This window comes from Peromyscus maniculatus, chromosome 9 (genome assembly GCF_049852395.1).
Source record: "Peromyscus maniculatus bairdii isolate BWxNUB_F1_BW_parent chromosome 9, HU_Pman_BW_mat_3.1, whole genome shotgun sequence".
Classification (NCBI taxonomy): domain Eukaryota; kingdom Metazoa; phylum Chordata; class Mammalia; order Rodentia; family Cricetidae; genus Peromyscus; species Peromyscus maniculatus.
Window position 1 is genome coordinate 30,208,395 of NC_134860.1, and position 27,141 is coordinate 30,235,535.

General features: G+C 38.3%; 1 long non-coding RNA gene across 5 annotated transcripts in view; it reads right to left on the reverse strand.

The window, feature by feature from the left end:
- LOC143267277 (uncharacterized) overlaps positions 1-27,141 on the reverse strand; it is a 177,470-nt gene that overhangs the window by 65,397 nt on the left and 84,932 nt on the right. For 2 of the 5 annotated variants that reach the window (XR_013042255.1, XR_013042250.1), the window contains one exon: positions 17,355-17,872. The exons of the other annotated variants lie outside the window; for them this stretch is intronic. This is a non-coding gene — a long non-coding RNA (uncharacterized LOC143267277). Of the gene's footprint in view, positions 1-17,354; positions 17,873-27,141 lie in introns of those variants that run through there. 5 annotated transcript variants of the gene reach the window in all.

A 27,141-nucleotide genomic window follows, 5' to 3' on the forward strand; every position in this document is an offset into this window, starting at 1 on the left:
AAACTGTCAATAGAACAAAGAAGCAGACTACAGCATGGGAAAAGATTTTTAGCAACCACACACCTGATAGAGGGCTAATATCTAAAATATATAAAGAAGTCAAGAAACTAGATACTAAAAGTCTCAATAATCAAATTTTAATATGGGGTACAGATCCAAGTAGAGGAATCTCTAATGGCTGAGAAACACTTAAAGAAATGTTCAACATCCTTAGCCATCAGAGAAATGCAGATCAAAGCTAGTTTGAGATTCCACATTACACTTGTTAGAATGGTTAACATCAAAAACACAAGTGACAGCTCATGCTTGCAAAGATGTGGAGTAAGAGGAACACTCATTTATTGTTGGTGGAAATGCACTTGTACAGTTACTATGGAAATCAATACAGAGAGTTCCTCAGAAAATTGGGAATCAATCTACCTCAAGACACATCTATACCACTCTTGGGCATATACCCAAAAGACACCCCATCCTACCACAAGGACACTTGCTCAACTATGTTCATAGCAGCTTTATTCGTAATAGCCAGAAATAGAAAACAACCTAGATGTCCCTCAAACAAAAATTGATAAAGAAAATGTGGTACATTTACACAATGGAGTATTACTCAGCTGTTAAAAAATGACATCATGGAATTTGCAGGCAAATATATGGAACTAGAAAAAAATCATCCTGAGTGAGGTAACAAAGACCCAGAAAGACAAATTTGGTTTTATTTACTTATAAGTGGACACTAGCTGTTAAGTAAATGATAATCAAGGTATAATTCATAGACACAGGTAAAGAGGAAGGCTATAGAGTGGAAGCAGGGATCTCCTAGGCAAGAAGGATTTTATGGGTGGACTAGGGGCATACAGGGACTGGAATCATATTGGGGCAGGGTCTGGGAAGGGAGTATGGAGAGAGACTGCTGGAATTGGGGGGCAGTTGGGGCACAGTGTGGAAATTAAGTGTAGTGGAAACACCCTGTAAAATATGAGGGTGACCTTAGTGAGGACTCCTAGTCAGGAAAGATAACAGATTCTGAACTGGCCATCTCTCATAGCTAGGAAAGGCTTCCAGTGGTGTGCCAGTGTTGCATTCAGTTGAGTTGTTTAACAAGGGGTCCCATGGAGATCCCCAAACAACCCAGGTTTATTCTAGGACAGAGGATCATTATTCTCTGAACCCTGAAGACACAGCTCATTGAATGAGGAATGGTTGAGCTGGTATCTATATGGAGCCTGCACTCTTACCTTCTAGTCTCTTTGGTGCAGGAAGGAAGATACTGTGCAGGCTGTGGAAAGAGAAAGCTGAACACCAGGTCAGCCACAAAACCTTCAAATCTAAAATTTGTCCTGCCTGCAAAATGTGCTGGGGCAATGGTGGTAACTAGTCAACTAGTGTCTGCTTTAACTTGAGACCTATTCCATGAGAGGAAGCCAATGCCCAATGACACTGCCTGGATGGCCAAAAACTGAAGACTAGAGAGTCGAGAGACCTAAGATAGAACCAAACACAAAAAATCAATGAAGCGACTCCTAGTGATATTCTTTTATACTCATATATCAGTGTCTTGTCCAGTCATCATAAAAGAGGTTTTCTATGGCAGCAGATGGGAGTAGATACAGAGACCCACAGCCAGACATTACGTGGAGAGAGTCTAAATTGGAGATCCCCATTGAGTCCCTCCCCACCAAAACCCCATGGAAGAAGGGGAGGAAAGATTATCAGAGTCAGAGGGGATGGAAGACACCAGGAGAACATGGCCAATTGAATCAACTAAGAAAGTCTCACATGGGCTCCCAAGGACTGGAGCAGCAAGCATGGGGTCTACATCAGGTCCTCTGCATATATGTTACAGCTGTCTGCTTGGTGGTTTTGTGGGTCTCCTAACAGTGGGACTGGGTATGTCTTTGACTCTTTTGCCTGCTCTTGAGAATTTTCCTCCCATAGAATTGCCTTGTCTAGACTCAATATGAAGGCTTTTGCCTTATCTTATTGTATTTTCTTTTGTCGTGTTTTGTTGTTGTCTCTTGGAGGTCTGCTCCTTTCTGAAAGGAAATGGAGGGGGAGTGGGTTTGGGGGAGAGGGAAGTTAGGGGGAATGGAAAGAGTGGATGGAGGGGAACCTGTGGTATGAAAGAAGAATCTGTTTTCAATAAACATAAAGTAAAATAATTCCTTTAGTTAGCATATAAAGTAATAGGTTTCACTTTATCCTCAAACTTTTCATCTTTATAGCCAAATAAAACTCAACCATGTATTTTGGCTTCATTTTCATTATGTTCATCTGTCTGTCAGCACCTTGTGTGATACATAGGCTATTGTGATTCCTGCTACAATAAACAACACACAAGTTAAAAAGAAAAATACGTTCAGATAATCCACCCAAAGTATGCAAGCTCTCCCTCCAGCTTTATCAGCAGTCTTTTCATTGCTATTCTTTAGTAACTTTAAGAACCACAGAACAGAAATCAATTTCTTATGTAAATACATATATGCACACACATATATATACATCCCTTATTTCTTTTTTTAATTTTTTATTTTTTACAATACTATTCAGTTCTACATAACAGCCACAGATTCCTTTGTTCTCCCTCTTCCTGCCCCTCCCCTTCCCCCCAGCCCACCCAACATTCCCACCTCCTCCATATCAAGGTCCCCCCCCCAGGACTGAGATCGACCTGATAGACTTAGTCCAGGCAGGTCCAGTCTCCCAGATTGAGCCAAGCGTCCCTGCATAAGTCCCAGGTTTCAAACAGCTAACTCATGCAATGAGCCCAGGACCTGGTACCACTGCCTAGCTGCCTCCCAAACAGATCAAGCCAATCGACTGTCTCACCTATTCAGAGGGCCTGATCTAGTTGGGGGCCCCTCAGCCTTTGGTTCATAGTTCATGTGTTTCCATTCGTTTGACTATTTGTCCCTGTGCTTTATCCAACCTTGGTTTCAACAATTCTCGCTCATATAAATCCTCCTCTTTCTCACTAATTAGACTCCCAGTGCTCCACCCAGGGCCTAGCCGTGGATGTCTGCATCCAGATTCCTCAGTCCTTGACATCCCTTATTTCTTATCCTAGGTGAAGTTAATCTTGTCTTTTACTGTCTAAATCAAGTTTTACTCAACAAATAAAAGTCATATAATAGATGATGAATATGTTTGATAAATATTTCAGCATCTTTTATAATCATCATAATTTCAAAATGAATTACTTTAATCTCTGCACTAAAGCATAAAAGATTGAAGGAAAGCATTAGAATTTATCTCATACAATAAGCCAAACTATAGAGAGAAATAGCAGGAAAAGATCATCAATAAAATCATCTCTAGGGAATAGGATGATATTTTTACTTAAAAAGATAAAATTCAAATTCTATTAGTACCAATTTATAATAAAATTAGAAATATTTGTATAATCGCTATTAAATAGTTGCCATTTCATGAATGATTTTTGTAATAATATATGTGTTAAATATTTGAAATAATAATGTATTTGAACCCCACTTTTCACAAGACTTCATATCTCTCTAGGGTCACAGGGTGTCTCCTGAATGTGCTGACTACTTGGCAGCCCTTCCTTCTGCTGGTATGTATGATTGATTGGTTATAACTTTAATCATGTGTCCTGAGAATCTGTACTTATCAGGGATTTTATAAATAATTACTGGGATTTTCCAGTTCTTAAATGAGTGTGTGTATATATATATATATATATATATATATATATATATATATATATATATATATATATATATATATATATATGATATAGAGACAGACAGACAGACAAACAGAAAGAGACAGAGTGACAGAGATATAAAGACAGATAAACAGAGAGACAGAGTGAGAAAGATGGATAAGGTAGACATTTTGGGGAGAAGTCAAAATTGTGTCATCTTACTGATCAGTTTCAAGAGTCTGTCATAGCCAATCTATACTTCAGTATCATAAATTAAAGGTAAGATTCCATTAAGATCAAAAATACAGATTGATTATGTAAGTTCTCACATTAAAAAGTTATCATTGAGAAAATAACTTAATCTCAATATATGGGTACAAACCTTGAGGTAGAAACTATATTTTACCCAAACTCTAGGCATTCTTGGAGTACAACAACTAGAACTGGAGTATTTTACCTTATGAGTTAGGTACCCTGGTTGTCTGGTACAGCTATATATTGGAAACATTGTAGAAATTGAAGCTCAAATTTTATAAACAAGTTATCAGGCACTGGCTATTGCTCTTCTAGGGTCTCTCTGCCTTTTGAGACTCTGGTCTATAAACACCTCTACTTTACCACCTACCCAAACCTATGTTTATTTTTGTTCTTCACAAATTTATATTTACACTCATGCCACCATAATGTATCAAGTGACCTCTTGGTGATGTCAAATATTTGAGCCATTTTCATGTTTAAATATCCTTGCAGTTAGTATATTTGAGGAGAAAGACCATTGCCAGAATTTACAGAGGCTCATATGGAGAGGATAATAAGGGAATAAAGGCAGATAAAAAGATAGAGCAATATATACAAATTGAATAACAAATGACAAATACTTATTTTCTCTCTTGATAAAGTACCAAGTCAGTATTTAGCATCACAGATCATTTCTCTTCCATCAAGACACAAGGTGAATAACTGTTGAGGTTACTTCTGACCACAAGAAAACATATTGTGCCCTAATATTTTGACAGGGTCACCCAGATAGTCCTGTGTTAATGGACATGAAACAAAATATTAAAATGCAATGTATGGATGTTTTGCCTGCAGGTATGTTTGTGCACCTTTATACACACAAGCCAAAAGAGGATGTCAGCCTGTGAACTTCCAAGTGGGTGCTGGGAATAGAACTTGGGTCTTCAGGAAGAGCAGCCAGTGCTCCTAGACACTGAATCATCTCTCCAGTCCCTATGAATAATTTTTGCAGTGGTAATCCTACGACCTTCTGGCAAAGGCTCAGTTTGCCACGTAGGCTAATTTGTCATGTTCCATTACTCACCCATTCCTGAGTGATTGTACCTTATCCAGAGAAAGAATAAGACATGGAGTGAGGTTCTGGGGTTCAGTGGAAATTGGAAAATGAGTGACGCTCATGGAGGTAAAGTATGCATTGAAAGGTGATGGGGGGAAAGCAGAATAAATCACAGAACTAGAGTGAAGACATCTAAAGTAAACACTGTAGCTTATTGAAAGCCAATGTAAGTTCAAAGGTACCTTTAACAACTAGGATGTAAACCCACCCCAGTTTAGAAACAGTTGCTTCTTCCTGATGCCTCTGTGAACACTGATATCTCTTCTAGAATATGCATCACTGGGAGATTAGCTGAGAGATGATATCCCATCATGGAAACAGCCTAGAGTTGTATCAACTAAAAGAGAAGCAGCTCATCCATATCCCTCTCAGAAAATGATTGTGTCCTAACCACTAAGCTATGGGTTGCCTTTACCACTTAATTTACCCAACTAATGAACTTCAGCTTTTTGGGGTAAGTAAAATCCCACTGTTGCTTATTCAATTTTACAAAACACCCTTCACTCTTTCTAAAGAAGTCTGTGTTTTACACCATGTTAAAACAAATGAAAATTGACTTCAGAATCTTAAGAATTTTGCACCTTGCTTTGAGACATACAAAAAGAGTGAACTGCTAAGCATGGTGATTCAATCAGTATCTGCAGTTGAATCTATGCGAATTAAAAGTGTACTGGTTAGGGTTTTTTTTTTTTTTTCAACTTGAAGCAAGCTGATGTCATCTGGGAAGAAGAACCCCAATTGAGAAAATGCTTCTAGCAGATTGCCTATGGGAAGTCTGTGAGACATTTTATTTACTGATGATTGATATGGGTTGGCCCAACCAGTGTGGGTGGTACCATCCCTGAGCAGGTTGTTCTAGGTTGAATAAGAAATCAAGCTGAGTAAGTCATGTGGAGCAAGCCAGAAAACAGCTTCCTCCATTGTTGCTGGATCCTAACAGCTCCCTCAGGGGAAGGGGTGAGAAGGCGAGGAGTCAACAACACAGACTCTGGGAGTCAGGTGAACAGCAACCAGCAGACTTATTTATTTAGCAATGGGAAGAGCCTTATATACCCTCCTCCCAAAACCCAGGCTGCGCCCTAATCAGGTGACATTGTGTGGTCAACCCACACTGGCTAGGTCAAGGCCTCTGACAGTGCCTGTTGGATCTGGTGACATTGCATAGTTACCCCTCATTAGCTAGACATGAACTTGACCTCTGACAGCTGCTGTTGCTAGGCCCTTGGGGAGACTTTTGGTTGGCTCATCTCTTGACCTTGTAGACCTTATCTTCCTATACTCCGTGGTCTCTGTATCAGTTCCTACCTCGAGTTTCTGTCTCAACTTCCCTCTTTGATGGATTGTGAGTTTTAAGATGAAAGCAACCCTTTCCTCCCCAAGTTGCTTTTGGTAATGGTGTTTATTACAGCAGCAGAAACTTAGTTAAATCAAAAAGGATTTTTTCTCTGTTATATTCTCCATATAACAAATGCAGGCTATCAAAGAAAGGAACAACCAGGATATGCAAAAGAATGGAAAAAACAAGAAAATGTGTCCAGTTGTTACAACATTAAAACTGAACAACAAACAGGAAGCCAGCTTCCATAGAAATCCTGTTCATTTGAACCTACTTCATAAAGATGTCATCTATGGAGGAGATCTAAGTTTGTAGACAGCTTAGAAAAGGGCCTAGATGTGACACTCAAGTTTTTGATGGTGTCCCAAGCATTCCCATAAGGCATTCATCACTTGAAGTCACAGGACAAATGGGAGTTACAGAAACACAGCTTACCTGACATGATCCTTGTTGTTCTTCTATTTATGTTCCATATTCATAAAGTTGATTTAATAGCACAACAAATTATATACCATCTTGTGAGGTACATTATCTGAATTCAATTATCAAGTCTTTAAATTGTTTGCATTCTGATATAAGATTAGACCAAGTTAAATGTCTGGAGGTAGAAATCATGAGTGCAGTTATACTACTGTAAGTGATAATAACAAGTAACAATATGAGAAATTTGTTCTGAATATGAAGGTAGATTTTCTTTCATTTGATGATCAGCTAAATATAATATGCAAAGATGGTCTACATTAATTTCAGGGTTTATGTTTACATTATTCATATTTCTATTATAAAGTATATATTACAGCATATATAGTATTACATTATGCATATGTTATTTTATTTCATGTTGTACTATGTTCTTCTGCATGATTTCACCTTATGATAATCTGCATATATTCAAATAATCATGCACCGGGCGATGGTGGTACATGCCTTTAATCCCAGCACTTGGGAAGCAGGGGCAGGTGGATCTCTGTGAGTTCAAGGCCAGCCTGGGCTACAAAATGAGTTCCAGGAAAGGCGCAAAACTACACAGAGAAACCCTGTCTCGAAAAACCAAAAAAAAAAAAAAAAAAAAAAAAAACCATAATAATAATCATGCAATTTCTCTCTTCTCATCCCCTGTCATTTCTTTTCTCATAGGTGTTTTCTTTAACTGTTATTGACTTTCATTCTTTACTTCTCCTGTATTTGACCTGGGCTCTAATAGTTCATTAGTACTTCATTTATAAATTTTCAGAAGTGTTCAGGGCTGGAGAAATGACTCACTGGTCAATAGTTCATAATGATGTCAAAACGAGGGAAAATGATTGGAAATGATAACTCTGTTCTGTCATAGTTTATTAATGGTGACTAAAAGATGAGCAAAAGGAAGTGAAACACATGTCCAAAACCAAAATTGATATGATCTATGTTTTGGAACATCATGAATGTATTCTTGCTAACTAAATTATGTATAAATAAAAAAAAAAAACATTCTGGCTACTAGTCAGTCAGGCTGCAAGCTTCTCCCAACCACCATGGCCTGGCTCACTTCCTTCTCCCCCTGACTCCTTACACCCTCTGTAGGACCCATCCACCACTGGGGATGGCTCCCAGCAGGTTTACGTGGTAGAAATATCCATTCCAATATAATATCTTCCCTCTGTATCAAAATCCCTATCAGCGAGTATCTGGAGGGGACTATGACCAGAATGCAGTTAAGTTCTGGATTCACATGATCCGTGTGTGCTTCTTGTATTGTCTTCTACTACAGCCAATTCCTTCCCAGCTTCGGCTGATAATTCTCTTGGACTATTTAAGTCCTTATCCCATTTTAGAGTATTAGCCAATTTCTTTTAGTCTATCTTTAGTTATTCCAATGATACCCTGTAAATTGGAAATGCTTCCTAGTAATTTTTGAGTACCATTAAGATTCTCAAATCAATCTCTCCTAATTTGTACCTTTTAGGGTCTAATTTTTTGTAGCTCTATATTATATATTAAGTAATTAATAGAATCTCCTCTTTGTATTTTTTCAGGAGCAATTTGTAGTCCCCAGCAAGGCAAAACTTTCTTTACTTCTTCAAACATGCTTTCTAAAGTATCTAACTTTGGATCAGTTAATAATATATCATCCATATAATGATAAATTATTGATGGTGAAAATTTCACACAAATTATTTCTAATGGTTTTTGCACAAAATATTGTCACAGGGTAAGGTTGTTTAACATTCCCTGTGGGAGGATCTTCCATTGATATCTCTTGACTGGCTGGGAATTGTTATAATTAGGTACTGTAAAGGCAAATTTTTCTCTATCATTTTCTTGTAAAGATATGGTAAAGAAACAGTCGTTTAAGTCAATAACTATTATAGGCCATTCTTTGAGTAGCAGAAAGGGCAAAGGCATTTCATCCTGTATGGAGTCCATAAGCTGGACTTTATTAATTGCTCTCAGATCTGTCAGGATTCTCCAATTACTGGACTGTTTTTTACTAACAAATACAAGAGAATTTCAAGGGCTGGTAGATTCTTCAATGTGTTGAGCATTTAACTGCTCTTGAACTAGCTGTTCTAAAGCTTGTAGCTTCTCTTTAGTCAAAAACTATTGTCCAACCCAGACAGGTTTATCAGTTGACCATTTTAAATGCAGGGCTTGTTGGTACTTCTGAGAGTTCAACAGCAGTTGTGGTATGTCTATGTACAGCCTGAATAATTAGTGGCTTCTTTTTATAGTATGCCACAATATTATTCCTAGAAACATGCTTTGGTCTGAATTCCCTTTCTGATATTGTAAGAGTTTTAATCTGGGTATTCCACTGCTGTAACAGAACTTGGCCCCAAAGATTCACTGCTACATTTGTTACATATGGCTTCAGCCTTCCATTCTGTCCTACCTGCCTCAAACCCTGCTTTACCTGTTAGGGTTCCAATCCCTAGAAATTGGACATCTACCTCTTGAAGAGGCCAATTCGGATGCCCTGATGTTGGTGTCATTATAGTAACATCTGCACCTGTGTCTACCAGGCCCTCTAGCACAATGCCATTAATTAGAAGTCTGAGCTTTGGCCTTTGTTCATTTATGGAAGTCTGCCAAAATATTTGTTTTATTGTGTTCTTTGGAACTTTTGGTTCATCTATCAGAGCTGTTCTCTCATCCAGTGCAGTATTGTTCTTTACATTAGACACTGAGTTATTTCATTGTCCTGGAGAGGAATTTCCTCCATGGTGGCTGGAAATGTTTGGACTATGTGTGGCTTGGGGGCCTGTGCAAGGCCCCCTGAGGCATTTTCGGCTGGTAAAGAGTTGCCTCACATATCTATTGTTGATCTACATTCATTAGTCCAACATCAGCCTTTGCCACATCTTCTGCATAATCCAGAAAGTTGGGGTCTCCTGTTGGGTTATTTCTAGCAGGATTATTGCTTCTAGGAGTACCCTGTGTACATTTTCTACTCACATGACCTGATGTGCCACAGTTAAATCATTTAGTACCTTGAGGTCTTCTTCCACCTTTGGAAATTGTCTTTCCTATCCAAGCCTCATTACTGTAGTTAAGAGACTCAACACCATTTGTATATTGAATTCATTCTTCCAGTGCTGATCTGAACTTTAATGGTGTATGTATTCTGTTGCATGCTGTGTTAGCATTGTTAAATGCCAAGGACTCAGTTAATACTTGTCTTAGTTCTTTGTCTGACACTGCCTTTTTATAGCCGTGCTCAGCCTTTGTAAAATATCAGTAAAAGATTCTTGTGGATCCTGAAAATTTTTTGTGTATAGCTCAGTTGGTTTTGCTGGTTCTGGAATTTTTCCAAGCATTTAAAGCTGCTGTATGGCATAGGGATATTGTATGCTCATCATAAGTGGCTTGTACATTCCTATCAGTGAAATGTTCCCTCACCAAGAATTTGATCTTGGGAGATCTCAAAACCTCTGTTCTTACCCTGTTGATCTAGGACCCTTGCTTCCTCTGTCAATCAGCTTTTCCACTGTAACTGCTAGCTGTAGTATAGAATAGCTGAGATTAACGGATTCTAACCATCTGGTATGATTCTATTTGTGGAAGACCATGTATTTAACATCTGTTTTATATATGTTGGGTGTATACCACATGTGACCACTGCTTCCTTGATGCTTTTAAATCTTGCATAGGAATAGGTTTGCAACGTATATTCTACTTTGGCTCAGGATGTCTATCATCTGCTGGTCTCTCATGGATGATGACTGGATAAGCCATGGTATGATAACGATCTGGAGATGTTACAACCTGTATGGTCTTGCCCTTCTGCCTATTAGGTCTCTTGTCATCTTTACTGAGTGTATCTTCTAGAGCTTGCAAACAAGCACCTAGGGTCTGTTCCAGTGAGTAAAAGCCTCCTCTGTTGTAAGGGATTCTAGAGATTTCATGCAATCATGCAACCTTTTCTGTTCTTTTGAAACACATGATCCCATAGATCTTATTTTGTCAGTTAACAATAAATTTTCTTCCTTATGAAGTGTCTGAGAAGCAAAAATTTCACCATGGAGAGTTATTATTCTATTCATTAAGTATTCATATTTGTTATCAATAAAATCAAATCTGGTTGTACATTTATTATTAATGGACTGAAGTTCTTGTATTAAATTAGCAGAGTCCAAACTAAGGAGCCTGTTATGTAAGTCTTTATCACTACCTTGTACATCCTGGTTAGCAGATTCCAGAGAAGGAATCTTTTTATGTAAGTTTTCATTGCTACCTTATAAAACCTTGTTAGCAGATTCCAGAGAAAGAATCTGTTTATTTAATATTCATTGCTACCATTTAAATCCTGGGTAGCAGATTCCAGAGAAAGAACCTTTTTATGTAAGTCTTCATTGTTATTTTATGAAGTCTGTATCAGTTACAATAATGACTCATCTTTGTTATTATTATTAAACCAGTTTTTCAATGTTATGTGAATTATTATGGTAGACACCAAAATGTTGTATATTATATATGTCCCAGGAAGTTCATTTATGTCCTGTAAAATTTCATTCATCATACAAGCAAAAAAAAAGTTTTAAAATTCTAGTGAGGTAATATTTTCTGCCATGCTTTAAGAAACATTTAAAATTTGTAAAGAAAATTTTATTAATTTGTTTATTCATTAGTCAGTTTTAAGGTGTAAAATTATCAAGTACTCTTACCTGGAATGAAACTCTTGATTGCTGGTGTTTCAGTTCTTGCGATTTTTTTTTAGAGGGGTGGGGGGTGTAGTAGCACTGTTTAGCCAGCAGGTATCGCTGGTGTTGCACTAAAGCAGGTCGGGTACAAGCTGATTGAGGTCTCTGAATAGCTTCTGTTAATTAAGAACTTACCTAGGTGGCCCTGACCACTAGGTAATGTTGCTGGGACTACAACAGATTGTATACAACAAGGAGGCATCACACCAATGAGATAGAAGCACTCAGGTGCAGTCACACACTTGGCAGGAGCCACTTGTCTGGTTGGTACTATAGTGTTGGTGATGATGGTCCTGTGCTGGGTCGCAACACTGGGACCAGACTCAGCCAGAGTGGTTGAAGTTGGTGGGCAGGTGGGTGGGTGGGCATGCTCTCAAGGGCATGTGTGGGTGTGCTCTCAAGGATGGCATCCCAGGGTGTCCTGGCATTGGCAGCTGCTACACTGAACAATTTTAAAAGTAAAGGAATAGTCAGCTGGTAAGCTCTAAACAGGCAGGGAACTGTGACCCAATCCAGCCACTAAAAGCATGGAACTAGAAAGGCACCTAGTGTGGGCACCTTTCTCTGGTGCTCTATCCACTGAAGAACACGCATGCTTTTGGCAGTGGTCACAGAGCTGCTGCCTTGTGAGTCACCTGGCCAGAGAGTGATTAATTCGCATGCCATGTGAGCTGCCTGATCTACAAGGTCCCTGCAGGACTGCTGTATGCAGCTGGTCACCTAAGCAGTGCTGGCTCTGCAGGGCAGAGAAACTCAGCAGCAGACACCTGTGTACTTTAGGGTTTGGTCACCCAAGTAGCCCCAGTAAAAAGCTGCAAGGGCTCAGATCCACGCGGTTGGCACCAAGTGGCTCTGGGCTGTTAGCATGGCTGACCTGCAGTGCGCACACAAGCTTCTGAGTCAACTTGCATCTGCTGCCACAGAGGCTGCAGGAAGAAGCTATAAGGAGTGTGGGGACCTTTTGTCATGTGAGTGCCACTTATAATCAAGCCATGTGAGTCTATTAAGTGTGTAACAGAATTTATTAAGATATAAATTGAGGAAATGCACTCATGATTACAGAATGGAGTAGACAGCAGAAGTCATCCTCTGACCTGACCCAGAGCAAATCCACCTCACAGGCTCCTTATAAGAGGTTACATACAATGGCAGGAAATACTGCCTCCTTTGGACCATATATCCCAAGGTCATGGGTGGAGCAAATTCCACTACATCCCTCTCTATCTCATCCTAGTCCCATTGCTTCCCCCTAAACAGTTCTCTCCTCTGCTTTCATAGCATATTTATTTTATTGCTCAGTTTTGGTCATGTTACCCCCTCAATTTAGAAATGTCCTCCCATTTCATTATAATTTCACTCTTTATAGTAATAAAATCTCAGTGCAAATATATACCTCAATTCCTCAATATTTATTCCTATGATGGATAACTAGGCTAGTTCCATATTTGGCTGTAATGGATAGTGTAACAATCAACCTGATGTACAAGTATCTCTATGGAATGATGACTTATAATCCTTAAGTTATATAGTAGTTTGAATAAGAATGACCCCATAGGCTTACATATTTGAATGTTTAGTGGGGGAGTGGCACTATTTGAAAGGATGAGATGTGGCCTTGTTGGAGTAGGTGTGGCCTTGTTGGAGGAAGTGTCACTTGAGGTGGGCTTTGAGGTTTCAAAAGCTCAAGCCAGGCCCCAAGTCTCTCTCTTCCTGTTGCTTTTGGATCCAGATGTAGACACTCAACTATCATGGCTGCCTGCATGCCACCATGCTCTTTGTCATGAGGGTGATGTACCAAACCTCTGAAATTGTAAGCAAGCCTCAATTAAATGCTTTCTTTCTATAAGAGTTCATCATGGTGTCTTTTCACAGCAATGGGACACTAAAGTAACATAGATACCCAGAATTGATACAGCTGGATCATATTATGGCACTATTTTTAGATTTAGATTAGTGAGGAACCTTCACACTGACTTCAATAATGACTGTACCAGTATACATTTCTATCTGTAATTTTAAAAAGCAAAGAAAAAACGTAACCAAAAGAGGTTCCTCTTTTCCCACATCTTCATGAACATTTGCTGTTCTTTGTTTTCTTGATGATAGTCATTATCATTGGTATGTAAGAAAATTATTGATTTTTCCATGTTGATTGTGCACCCTGCTATCTTGCTAAATGTGTTTATCAGATCTGGTGGAGTCTTTAAGGTCTTTTAGGTATAAAATCAAGTTATGTGCAAGGGGATAATTTGGTTTCTATTCCTATATGTGTCAATTTTATTTATTTTTGTAAGTCCTTTACCTAAGACTGAGCAATATATTCAACAAGGACATAGAGAGTGGACACCCTTTTCTCATTCCTGATTTTAAAAGAAATACTTTCAGTTTCCCCCATTTAGCATAATGTTGGCTACAGGTATGTCATCAATAACCTTTATTATGTTAAAGTATACTTCTTCTATTTTAAGTTTCCTCAGGAATTTTACCACAAAGTGATGCTAAACTTTGCTGAAGACCTTCCCGATGTCTATTGATATGGTTATGTAATTTCTGTCATTAAATCTATTTATTTGTTGTATTATATTTATTGATTTGCTTATGTTGAACCATTTTTACATCCCTTAAATGAAATCTACTTGCCCATGTGCCTTTATTGGCCAGAAGGCTATGTATTATTGTTTTAGTCTCTTTACTTCATATAGATTTGTTAAAACTGTGGTGTCTTTTTGGTTTAATTTTAGTGGGCCCTATGTATCTAGGAATATAGACTTTCAAGTTATTCCCCAATGGTTATCAGGATCTCATTGTAACCTGTAGTAAACCCCTGTTTTATGTCTGTGGGTTCTCTATGTCTCTCACATTTAATTGATGAGGGTTTGCCAATTTTGTTTATCTTTTCAAAGGACTAGCTCTTTTTTTTTTTTTTTTTTTTTTTTTGGTTTTTCGAGACAGGGTTTCACTGTGTAGCTTTGCACCTTTCCTGGAACTCACTTGGTAGCCCAGGCTGGCCTCGAACTCACAGAGATCCGCTTGGCTGTGCCTCCCGAGTGCTGGGATTAAAGGCGTGCGCCACCACCGCCCGGCGGACTAGCTCTTTTGTTGATTGAATTCATATGTTTTTCTTTTAGTCTCCCTTAAGAACCCCTGATATTAACTATTTCTTGTCATGTACTGCTTTTGCTCATGTTCTAAGATCTTTAGGTGTTTTATAAGATTATTAATTTGAGCTCAGGCAGCTATGGACTTTCCTCTTAGAAATATTTGAGCCACATTGCAGAGGTTCTGGTAAGTTGTGCTTGTATTTTCATTTGAGTCTAGGAATTTTTTATTATTCCCTAATTTCTTCAATGACCCACTTGTCAACAAGACTGTGTCCCTCAGTCTGCAGGTATTTGTGTAGTTTAAGTAGTTTGTTTTGCTTTGATTCATAGTTTTATTTCATCATGATGTGATAAAATACAAGAAAATATTTTGATTTTTTAAAAAATTTGTTAAGACTTGATTTACAGCCTATAAGTGAAACCTATTTTAAAGAAGACTGCATGGCCTGTTGCAAATAATGTGTATTCTATATTTGTAAGATGGGATCCTCTATATTCATTATATTCATTAAATCCATCTGATCTACAGGGTAGTTTAATTCTGCAGATCATTTGTTGATTTGTTTGTTTGTTTTAATGTTTGTGGTAGTTTTAATGAGAAATGTTCCCACAGTCTTGGTCATTTGAACACTTGTCCCTCACTTGGTGGCACTGTTGGGAGATTTGGAAGAAGTAAGTCACTGGGGTGGACTTTGAGGTTAAAAGCCTCAGCCACTTCCTGTTTCTCTCTCTCTCCTCTCTCTCTCTCTCTCTCTCTCTCTCTCTCTCTCTCTCTCTCTCTCTCTCTCTCTGTGTGTGTGTGTGTGTGTGTGTGTGTGTGTGTGTGTGTGTGTGTGTTTGATTCTTATGGTTCAAGATATGAGCCTCAGCTTCCTGCTCCTGCCACTGTGCCTCTTGCCTGTTGCTATGCTTCCTCACCATATGTCCTTAACCTTGAAAACTATAAGCCCAAATAAACTCTTTCTTCCATAAGTTACTTTTGGTCATGGTGTTTTATCATAGTAAACAGAATATTATCTAATACAATGATATATCTAGAGGTGAGAGGGATGTATCAACTTCCAATCTCCAGCTCTATGGATGCCTTTGTCAGGAAGATGTGTTTCTAGGAGGCAACCATAGAGCTGGAGATTGGAAGTCATGTTGGGGTCTATGGTGCTGCTGCAGCTGGTGTTGTGTTGATGTCCATGACCTGTATTACCACTGAAGGCCAAGCAGATGTCTGTAGTCTGTGCAGCCAACTGAGGCCATGTTGCCTGTGGTTCTTCTATTGCCAGGGGTCATGTATGGATCTGTGGTCCTGCTGCAGCCAAGGACTGTGTTGGTGTTTGTGGCCTACATTATCAGTGAAGGTCATTCCAATGTCTGTGGTCTATGCCACTGTCTGAACCATGTTGATGTCTGTGAACCATGTTGTCGCTGAGGGCAATATTGATGTGAGAAGCTAATGTTGCCACCTGCATCCATCTTAATATTCACAAGCTCAGCTGCCACTGGAGACCATATTGGTATTCATGGCCCATGTTGCCCTAGAGACCATATTGAAGTCCTTGGTCTGTGTTGCTGCCAAGGGCAATGATAATGTCCATGGCCGAGACCATGCTGATGTCTGAGACCATATGGATGTCCATGATCAGTGCTCCCACTGACTATTAACAGGCAAGGAGGCTACTTTTGTAATGGTACCTACAACTGCAGACTCACAGTTGAGAAAGAGAGACGTAGATAGCTTCTGTGACAACCCCTGCCCCCACTCAACCCACCCACCCCAAAAAGTAACAGTCTAGACAGGAAACCATTGAAGAGAACTCTTAAAATTTTTGAAAATGATGCTGAAGTATAGCTTTCCATAATTGAGGGCATTGGCAGGTAGGAAAGAACTGTTTCCTTTAAGAGGCTGCCTGCTAGGAGTTTGACCACGCTCAGGTGAGTATATGGGCAACACAAATTGAACTTGTGGTTTGAATTTGTTTGTTTTTTCTCCTTTTTTGGGAGGTTGGTGGTCACAAGAATGGGGGGCAGATTGGGGAGGACTGGGGAGTATGATCAGGGTGCATAATGTGTAATTCCCAAATAATCAACAAAAATATCATGTTGGGGGAATAAAAAGCAATTATAATTGGGGTTTTCACTAGCAAAAAAAAAACCAATAGTTTGGCTGAGCAGAGAAACCATGATTGACAGTTATCAATTTTTAAGGCTTGAACTACACTCCATACTTCCCTGGTTTTAGGGTTGCTTAATAAGAAAACTGACATTATTTTGTTATGTTTGCCTTTATAGGTGAGTTGATGTTTTGTTCTTATAACTTTTAATATAGTTTCTTTGATTTGTGTTTTTAATATTTTTGAGTATAATACATCATGGAGAGGTTCTATTTTGATCATAACTATTTGAGTTTCTAAATATGTGGTATGTTTTTGCATGTCTAGATTTGCATGTCTGAATTTCATTCAGTTGGTATTCAATAACTTGAATATTTATCTTAGTGCTTTCTTCTGCATTGCGAATTCTTAGGTTTGGTTTCTAGATCGTGTCCCAGAGATCTTTGACATTACTGTCAAGCTCATATTTTTTTTTCTTTATTGGTGTTTGAATGTATTATTTCCTCTCCCTTGACCTTTATGCCTGATAGTTTTTCCCTCTGCCTGTTTGATTCTATTGGGGGTGGTATCCACTCTGCTTTATTGATTGATTGATTAATTCATTCATTGTGTGATTCATTTTTATTTATTCTTTATTTTAAAATGTCAATTTTCTTGCTGACTCTTTCCCATTTAGACATTTTCCCCCACACACTCACTCATGTTTTCACCACTTTGCTGACTTTCCCACTGTGTTGTGGGCCAGCATCTCCAGATCCTGTGTACATTTCCTTACTTCGTCCATCTACTTGTTTGTATTCTCTTGGAGGCCATTAATTGCTTGTTGTAAATTTTTTAAAATATCCATCTGGTGTTTACCCCTTCAGTAGCTTTCATTTCAGTACTTGAGGAGTTATGATCTTTTGAAAGAGTCATATTGCCTTGAATTCTCTTGTTTTGCAGTTGAATTTGGTGTGCATATCTGTGAGACAAGGCTTCTGCATTCTCTCCCACCATGGGGAAGCTCTGGGAGTCAGCTGATTTTACTTGGCTTTCTTTACTTTCTTTTCCACGCACTGCCTTGTTTCTCTGAACTTTTCAGCTCTTCGATCCCTGCTTTTGTAAATTTCCAAAGTTCTTCCTCTCCCCTCACCTGTAATAGAACCGATTTGTTTTCTTGTTTGCTTACTTAACTTGTTTTTCCCCTTAGCCTAATATTTCTTTTTCATCCAGCCACATAAGTTATAGCTTTAATTCTGCCACCAGTACATCACAACTAAATAGTGAAGGTTTTATTGTTGTTGTTTCTCTTCTCTTAATTAATTATGGTATTCACCTCCAGAAATAAAGGACTGGTAAAGGCAGCATGTGAAAGGGAAAAACAAAGTAGGTGCTAAAGAAAGTTCCACTCCAATTGTCCTCATCAAAACTCAAAATTTTCCCTAAACATAACAATCAATAATTCTACAGTAGCACAGCAAAACTGTGCCATCACTGACCAACAGAAGTCACCTGCCTCCTGTCTTTACCACATCAGACTCAGAATTTAAGCCCAGATATAACCCAAGGAAGAAGGCACCAGAAACCATATTAAACAAGATTTGGGAAAGTCAGCTCTCATATGATGCACATTATAATAATGCTTCAATAATTATCTGTTGAAGTGTGATCCTAATTAGTCTTAACAATAAAAACCCAGAGTCAGATATCAAGGATAAAAGCTGAAATATCAGAGAAGCAGAAGAGCAGCTACTAGAAACTTCTTACCTCTTCGAATCCTCAGACCAATGGGGGTCAAGATCCTATCTCCACCCTCCTTATATTCCTGTTACCACCTCCCGATTGTGCTGGGATTAAAGGTGTGAGCCATCACTGCCTGGCTACTATGGCTAACTAGTGGCTAGCTCAGCCCTCCGATCTCCAGGCAAGCTTATTTGTCAGAGTACAAACAAAATATCACACAACCATCTGTTGATAATCAATTCTAAAAATGCTGCTGTGTTGTACCTTTCCCCGCCCTTCCCTCCTCTCCACTGTTCTCCCGTAACCACATCTACACTCCAGAATCTATGACAAAAAGCCAGGCTTTGACTGGAATATTTTCTTTGAACATTTTGTTTATGTTTATGTATATATAGGGTATTTTGCCTACATTTATGCCCAGGTACCATGTGCATGCCTGGAGTCTGCAGAGAATGGAAGAGGGCATTGGATCTCCCTGGACTGAAGTTATAGGTGGTTGTAAGTGGTGTGGATATTGGAAATCGAGCCTGGGTCTTTTGGAGGAGCAGCCAGTCCTTAACCCTGAGCTATCTTCTTTGGATATTTACTACCAGTATTTTGTGAATATTGTGTATTGTAGTAGTCTAATACAGGAATGATTTGCATTAGCTCCTTCATGTATGTGTTCATTTTACAAACTCATGAATCAATTAATTTGAAATATTAACGGTATAAAATTCAATGTGTATTCATGGTGATTATCTACAAGGGAATGTCAGGTCCCAGGCCCAATTATGTGTACTTACTGAAAACACATTCACAAATGAATAGAACTCAAGATCATGGGTTCTATTAATTTTAATGTTCCCAAGATGAGTCAGAATTTTTAAAGAAAATGGCTCATTTGCTTAGATCTCTAGCTTTGGAAGTTGTTTTAAATTAGTGAAATTGGATGTCCTTAAATGTTTAAGTTGATGTAGAGTTTTCTTTCCACTTCTGAGGATCCTTTCAGTGACTAAAGAGGTTCTTAATTTTATTTTAGTATTAAATAAAAATTTTCCCTCAACATTTAATATTTTAATTGAATATGCATGCTTTGCCTTGCATTATTCAGTTCAAAATTGTGCTTCAACCATTATAGACTGAACTTTATCAGTGTTCTAATGTCTCTGTGAATTGCTGCATCATTTCCCACTGCTCAAACCTAAAATATTATGTGACAATAAATATTTAAGAGGACATATTCATAGCAATTTTGGCTGATAGCATTCACCATAATGAAGGAAAATATTATAATAAATGTGTAAGATCCATTCCACCAGACTATTAAATATTCTTAGTTGCCTCTAAATTTTAGTACAATATTTTGATATGATAGGCACAATCTTGTACAAATTATTATCCAGAGAAATAGCTTAAGTTAAATATGCATTGGTTTAAACACTTAATGATATTTCTTAATTCCTAACACTTATTTTCCTACTCACAGAAAAATTCAGCTACACATGACTCTACACCTATACATCTATTAAGAAAATTGTGGTGTGATTTAATGTAGCATTTATGCGGCTTTACCCTCATACAGTAATTTATATAGATGAATACACACACACACACACACACACACACACACACACACACAGTTTTCATAGAAAGTGTCTGTAACTCCCATCAATGGATTAATACATTGGTGAGTTCAGACTTAATGATCTACTAGTAAGTGGTGCATAGTTGGAGAATATAGAACAATAGCAGTATTTCTTTGAAGGGTATATCTTATTGTTGGTCCCTTCCCCAGTCTCTCTCTCTCCCGTGTGTGTGTGTGTGTGTGTGTGTGTGTGTGTGTGTGTTGAATGTGCATGTTCATCATCCTTAGCCATCAGAGAAATTCTAATTAAACTGTATTGAAATTCCATCTCATGCTATCACAATGACTAGAATCAACAGGACAAAATATAACAAATGCTATTGAAGATGTGTGGGGAAAAGAACCCTACACATACTAGAGGGAGTGGGAACTTGTACAGCCACTGTGCAAATGAGCGTGAAGCTTTCTCAAAAGAATAAAAACAAAGCTTCCATATGACCCAGATATGCCATGTATGGATACAGAGACATATCTTAGTGCACTAATCAAAAAAGTGATGAAATGGAATCATTTTACACATCCATCAAGAACTAGATAAAGGAAATGTGTTACATACCCTCAATGGAATTGCATGAAGCCATAAAGAAGAAAGAAATCATGGGCTGTGAAAATAGCTCAACCAGTAGTTAGTAAAGTGCTAGCAGATGTAGATAAGTCTGATCCCCAGTACTTATGTAAAAACTAAACAAAAAACAAATTGGCTGTTAATACATTCTTATAATCCCAGAACTGAAGAGGCAGAGAAGACGAGAATTTTGGGGCCAGCCTCACCAAATTGGCAAACTCCAGGTCCCAGGTAGAAACCTTTTCTCAAAAGTAAAATAGAAAATGAGATAGAAAGTTTTTGAGAAACAACCTCAATATTAACCTTTGGTCACCATATGAACACATGCACATATGTACTCACATCTGCAAACACACACACCATACAAACATATATGCACAGAGAAAAGAAAAGTGAAGTCATGGCCACTTGCAAGAAAATGGATGAGAATGAAACTCATTATATTAAGTAAAGTAGGACAGATTCAGAAAGACAAATACCACAGTTTCTCTCATATGCAAAAAACAGATTTAAAATACTGGTGTATATGTGTGTAGAAATCCTGAGGAAGCCAGGCGGTAGTGGTGCATGTCTTTAATCCCAGCACTTGGGAGGCAGAGGCAGGTAGATCTCTATGAGTTTGAGGCCAGCCTGGTCTCCAAAGCGAGTTCCAGGAAAGGCACAAAGCTACACAGAGAAACCCTGTCTCAAAAAAATAAATAAATAAAATAAAAAGAAATCCTGAGGAAAAGTAGAAGAATTCTTAGGGACAGAGAGGGTAATGGGATACATGTGACATGAAAGGAGAAGGAGGAGTGACCTGGAGGAAGGAAGGGGACCAGACAGAGGGACATCAGGAGCACCAGGAAGGACAGCAAGCAAGGGGATGGATTACAGCAAAGTGTAATGATACATGTGTGTGAAGACTCTTTGATGAAACCTATTAATCTATACGGCAAGTTCAGGTTTATTAAAAATTGAAAATAATGGAGAAATTAAAAAATACTTCAAGATAAGCTCAAACTAAAGCAATGAGGAAATAATTAAAGGAATCCTACAAACATTGCAAAAGAATCTTAATCATGAGGAAGGAATAAATTTTATCCATGAAATAACTGAGCAAAGGAGCACTAGGAAAGAATCAATTACAGTCACCTCAGTAGACCAGCAAAAGAGGAGAGTCAAAAGAACAGCAATGATCATAGCAACACAGAAAACAGCCAACAAAGTTACAGGAGTCAATAGCACCCCTCAATAACAGCCCAAACTTACATAGTCATAGTAATATATGTCATCATTCTCTAATTAAACAATACAGATCTGCTGAATGGACTGAAAATCATGGTTCAACTGTTCGTTGCCTGAAAGAAATACATTTCTTTGCCAAAGAATCACACAGACTCAGAGTGAAAGAATAGATGTCAATATATTAAGCAAAGGGAACCCAAAACAGAGCAGAGGTTGCTACAGTTATACCAAGGAAGTAAACATAAAGTCAAAATTAGAAATGACAAAGAATGTCACTATGTATTATTAAAGTAAGAAATTCATTTATAAGTTATGACAATTGTAAGTGTATATGCATTGCCATTATCATACTCAATTTCATGGAGCAAACACTGCTAGTCATTAAGGGTCAAATAGATTCAGATACAATAGTCAATGCATCAATACCCCTTTTCATCAACAGATAGATCATCCAGACCAAAAAAAAAACCATCAAAGAAATTTTAGAATTAAATTTTAACATCAACCAAATGGACTTAGCAGAATATTATGGAATTACAAAATACATATCCTTCGGTAGACAGGCACGGTGGCGGAGACAAGCAGACGCAGGTAGGCCTGTGGAGGTGGCCTGCGGAGGTAGACTGGCCCAGTGGCGGCCCGCTGAGGTAGATGGCCCAGCGGCAGACAGGGACATTCAGTCCCGGCGGCAGCCGGCAGAGACATTCAGGCCCAGCGGCGGCCCACAGAGGTAGACAGACACGGCAGTGGAGACAAGCAGACGCAGGTAGGCCTGCGGAGGCAGCCCGCAGAGGTAGACGGGCCCAGCAGCGGCGGCTGACAGGGACATACAGGCCCAGCGGCAGCCGGCAGAGACATACAGGCCCGGCGGTGGACCGCAGAGGTAGACAGGCCCAGGGACCGAGACAAGCAGACGCAGCTTGGAACAGGGACGCCCCTAACCCCAACACCTGGAGAAGAAGCTACCTCCATGGGTTGGAACCAGAACGAATCTGAACACTCCGTCTGAGGACAACCCAGGGCCCAGCTGCTGATCCCGTGAAACCCAACAACTTGGAGGTGTTGGTGAGACTACCCTGCTCAGCTGAAACCCATCTGGGAGAGGATTCAGATGCCTACAATTTAAAGTCTGAAGAAACAAGATCAGCTGAGGAATTGACAAATGAACAAAACGTGACCTGGGAACACAGAAGAAGGCGCTACCCAGACACCAAACCAGATCACCAGAATCATAAGTATATAATTCACTGACTGAAATCAGCTATCCCTGAAGAAATAGCCCAATAGCACCAATTTAACCAAGAACCCCTACTAAACCAAGACTAAAAATCAGAACAAGAGAGGCAGTCTCAGACACAGACACCACCTGCACTGCACAGAGGAAGAGATGAGTAGACGCCAGTGCAAAAATACAGGCAACAATATAAAGACCTATATGGCAACATCAGAACCTAGTGATTCTACACCTGCAAGACCTAAACATACCATGACAGAAGAAACAGAAGAGATCAACTCTAAAAATGACTTTAAGAAGATGATAGAGGCCCTTAAAGAAGAAATAAAACATTCCCTCAATGAGGAAATAAAAACTTTCCTTAAAGAGGAATTGAAAAACTACCTTAAAGAGGAAATAAAAACTTTCCTTAAAGAGGAAATAAAAAACTCCCTTAAAGAGGAAATAAAAACTTCCCTTAAAGAGGAAATGAAAAACTCCATTAAAGAGGAAATAAAAAACTCCCTTAAAGAAATGGAAGAAAAAACGAACAAAAAATGGGAAGAAATCAAATCAAGCCAAGAAAAAGCAATTAAACAGATGAAAGAAACATTCCAAGATCTGAAAAATGAATTTGAGACAATAAATAAAACACATGCTGAGGGAATGCTGGAAATAGAAATCCTGACTAAACGAACAGGAACTACAGAAACAAGCATAACCAACCGATTGCAAGAGATGGAACAGAGAATCTCTGACACTGAAGACACGATAGAGAAAATAGATTCGTCAGTCAAAGAAAACACTAAAGACAAAAAAGTCCTAACACAAAACGTCCAGGAAATTTGGGACACCATGAAAAGACCAAACCTAAGAATAATAGGGATAGAAGAAGGAGAAGAATACCAACTCAAAGGCACAGAAAATATATTCAACAAATTCATAGAAGAAAACTTTCCTAACCTAAAGAAAGAAATACCTATGAAGATACAAGAAGCTTACAGAACACCGAATAGGCTGGATCCAAAAAAAAGTCCCCTTGCCACATAATTATTAAAACACTAAACACACAGAACAAAGAAAAAATATTAAGAGCCGCAAAGGAAAAAGACCAAGTAACATATAAAGGTAAACCCATCAGAATAACACCAGACTACTCAATAGAGACTATGAAAGCTAGAAGATCATGGACAAACCTCATGCAGACACTAAGAGACCACGAATGCCAACCCAGACTATTATACCCAGCAAAACTCTCAATCACCATAGGCGGAGTAAACAAAATATTCCAGGATAAAACCAGATTTAATCAATACCTGTCCACAAACCCAGCCCTACAGAAAGCACTAGAAGGGAAAATTCAACCCAAAGAAGCTAAACACATCCATGAAAAATCAAGCAATAGATAATCCCATATCAACATACACCACAGAAGGACAACACAACACAACCAAAAAAAAAAAAAAAAACAGGAATTAACAATCACTGGTCATTAATATCCATCAATATCAATGGTCTCAACTCACCTATAGAAAGACACAGGCTAACAGAATGGATAAGAAAACAGGACCCATCCATTTGCTGCATACAAGAAACACACCTTAACTCCAAAGACAGACACTACCTCCGAGTAAAGGGCTGGGAAAAGGTTTTCCAAGCAAATGGACCTAAGAAACAAGCTGGTGTAGCTATCCTAATATCTAATAAAATAGACTTCAAACTAAAATCAATCAAAAGAGACCAGGATGGACATTACATATTCATCACGGGGAAAAATCCACCAAGATGAAGTCTCGATTCTAAACATTTATGCTCCAAATATAAAAGCACCCACATTCATAAAAGAAACACTACTAAAGTTTAAAATGCACATCAAACCCCACACATTAGTAGTGGGAGATTTTAACACACCACTCTCACCAAAATATAGATCTACCAGACTGAAACTTAACAAAGAAATAAAGGACCTAACAGATGTTATGACTCAAATGGACCTAATAGATATCTACAGAATATTCCATCCTAACACAAAAGACCCCCCATGGAACCTTCTCAAAAATTGACCACATGCTTGGACACAAAACAAATCTCAACAGATACAAAAAATTGGAATAACCTCCTGTATCTTATCAGACCACCATGCCTTAAAGTTAGACCTCAATAACAACAAAAATTATAGAAAACCCACAAACTCATGGAAACTGAATAATGCCCACCTGAAACATCAATGGGTCAAGGAAGAAATAAAGACAGAAATTAAAGAGTTCCTAGAATTCAATGAAAATGAAAGTACAACATACCCAAACTTATGGGACACTATGAAAGCAGTGCTAAGAGGAAAATTCATAGCTCTAAATGCACACATAAAGAAGATGGAGCAATCCCATACCAATGAATTAACAGCACAACTGAAAGCTCTAGAACAAAAAGAAACAAACTCACCCAGGAGAAATAGACGCCAGGAAATAATCAAATTGAGGGCTGAAATCAACGAAATAGAAAACAAGAGAACAATACAAAAAATCAGTGAAACAAAGAGTTGGCTCTTTGAAAAAATCAACAAGATAGACAAACCACTAGCCAAATTAACCAAAAGGCAAAGAGAGAGCACCCAAATTCACAAAATCAGAAATGAAAAGAGAGACATAACAACAGACAACGAGGAAATCCAGAGAATCATCAGATCATATTTCAAAAACCTGTACTCCACAAAAATGGAAAACCAGGAAGAAATGGACAATTTTCTGGATAAATACCACATACCAAAATTAAATCAAGACCAGATAAACCATTTAAATAGACCAATAACCCCTAAAGAAATAGAAACAGTCATCAAAAGTCTCCCAACCAAAAAAAGCCCAGGACCAGATGGTTTCAGTGCAGAATTCTACCAGACTTTCAAAGAAGAACTAATACCAATCCTCTTCAAAGTGTTCCACACAATAGAAACAGAAGGAACACTACCAAACTCTTTTTATGAGGCTACAATTACCCTGATACCCAAACCACACAAAGATGCAACAAAGAAAGAGAACTACAGACCAATCTCCCTCATGAACATTGATGCAAAAATACTCAACAAAATATTGGCAAACCGAATCCAAGAATACATCAAAACAATCATCCATCACGACCAAGTAGGATTCATCCCCGGGATGCAAGGATGATTCAACATATGAAAATCAGTCAATGTAATACACCATATAAACAAACTGAAAGAAAAAAACCACATGATCATCTCCTTAGATGCTGAAAAAGCCTTCGACAAAATCCAACACCCCTTCATGATAAAGGTCTTAGAAAGATTAGGAATACAAGTAACATTTCTAAACACAATAAAAGCAATTTATAGCAAGCCAACAGCAAACATCAAATTAAATGGAGAGAAACTCAAAGCGATACCACTAAATTCAGGAACAAGACAAGGTTGTCCACTCTCCCCATATTTATTAAATATAGTACTAGAAGTTCTAGCTAGAGCAATAAGACAACAAAAGGAGATCAAAGGGATTCAAATTGGCAAGGAAGAACTCAAACTTTCACTATTTGCAGATGATATGATAGTATATATAAGTGACCCCAAAAACTCTACCAGGGAACTCCTACAGCTGATAAACTCCTTCAGTAAAGTGGCAGGATACAAGATCAACTCAAAAAAATCAGTAGCCCTCCTATACACAAATGATAAAAGGGCTGAGAAAGAAGTCAGAGAAACATCACCCTTTACAATAACCACAAATAATATAAAATACTTTGGGATAACACTAACTAAACAAGTGAAGGACCTTTTTGACAAGAACTTTAAATCTCTAAAGAAAGAAATTGAAGAAGATATCAGAAAATGGAAGGATCTCCCATGCTCATGGATAGGTAGGATTAACATAGTAAAAATGGCAATCTTACCAAAAGCAATCTACAGATTCAATGCAATCCCCATCAAAATCCCAACACAATTCTTCACAGACTTGGAAAGAAAAATACTCAACTTCATATGGAAAAACAAAAGACCCAGGATAGCTAAAAGAATCCTATACGATAAAGCAACCT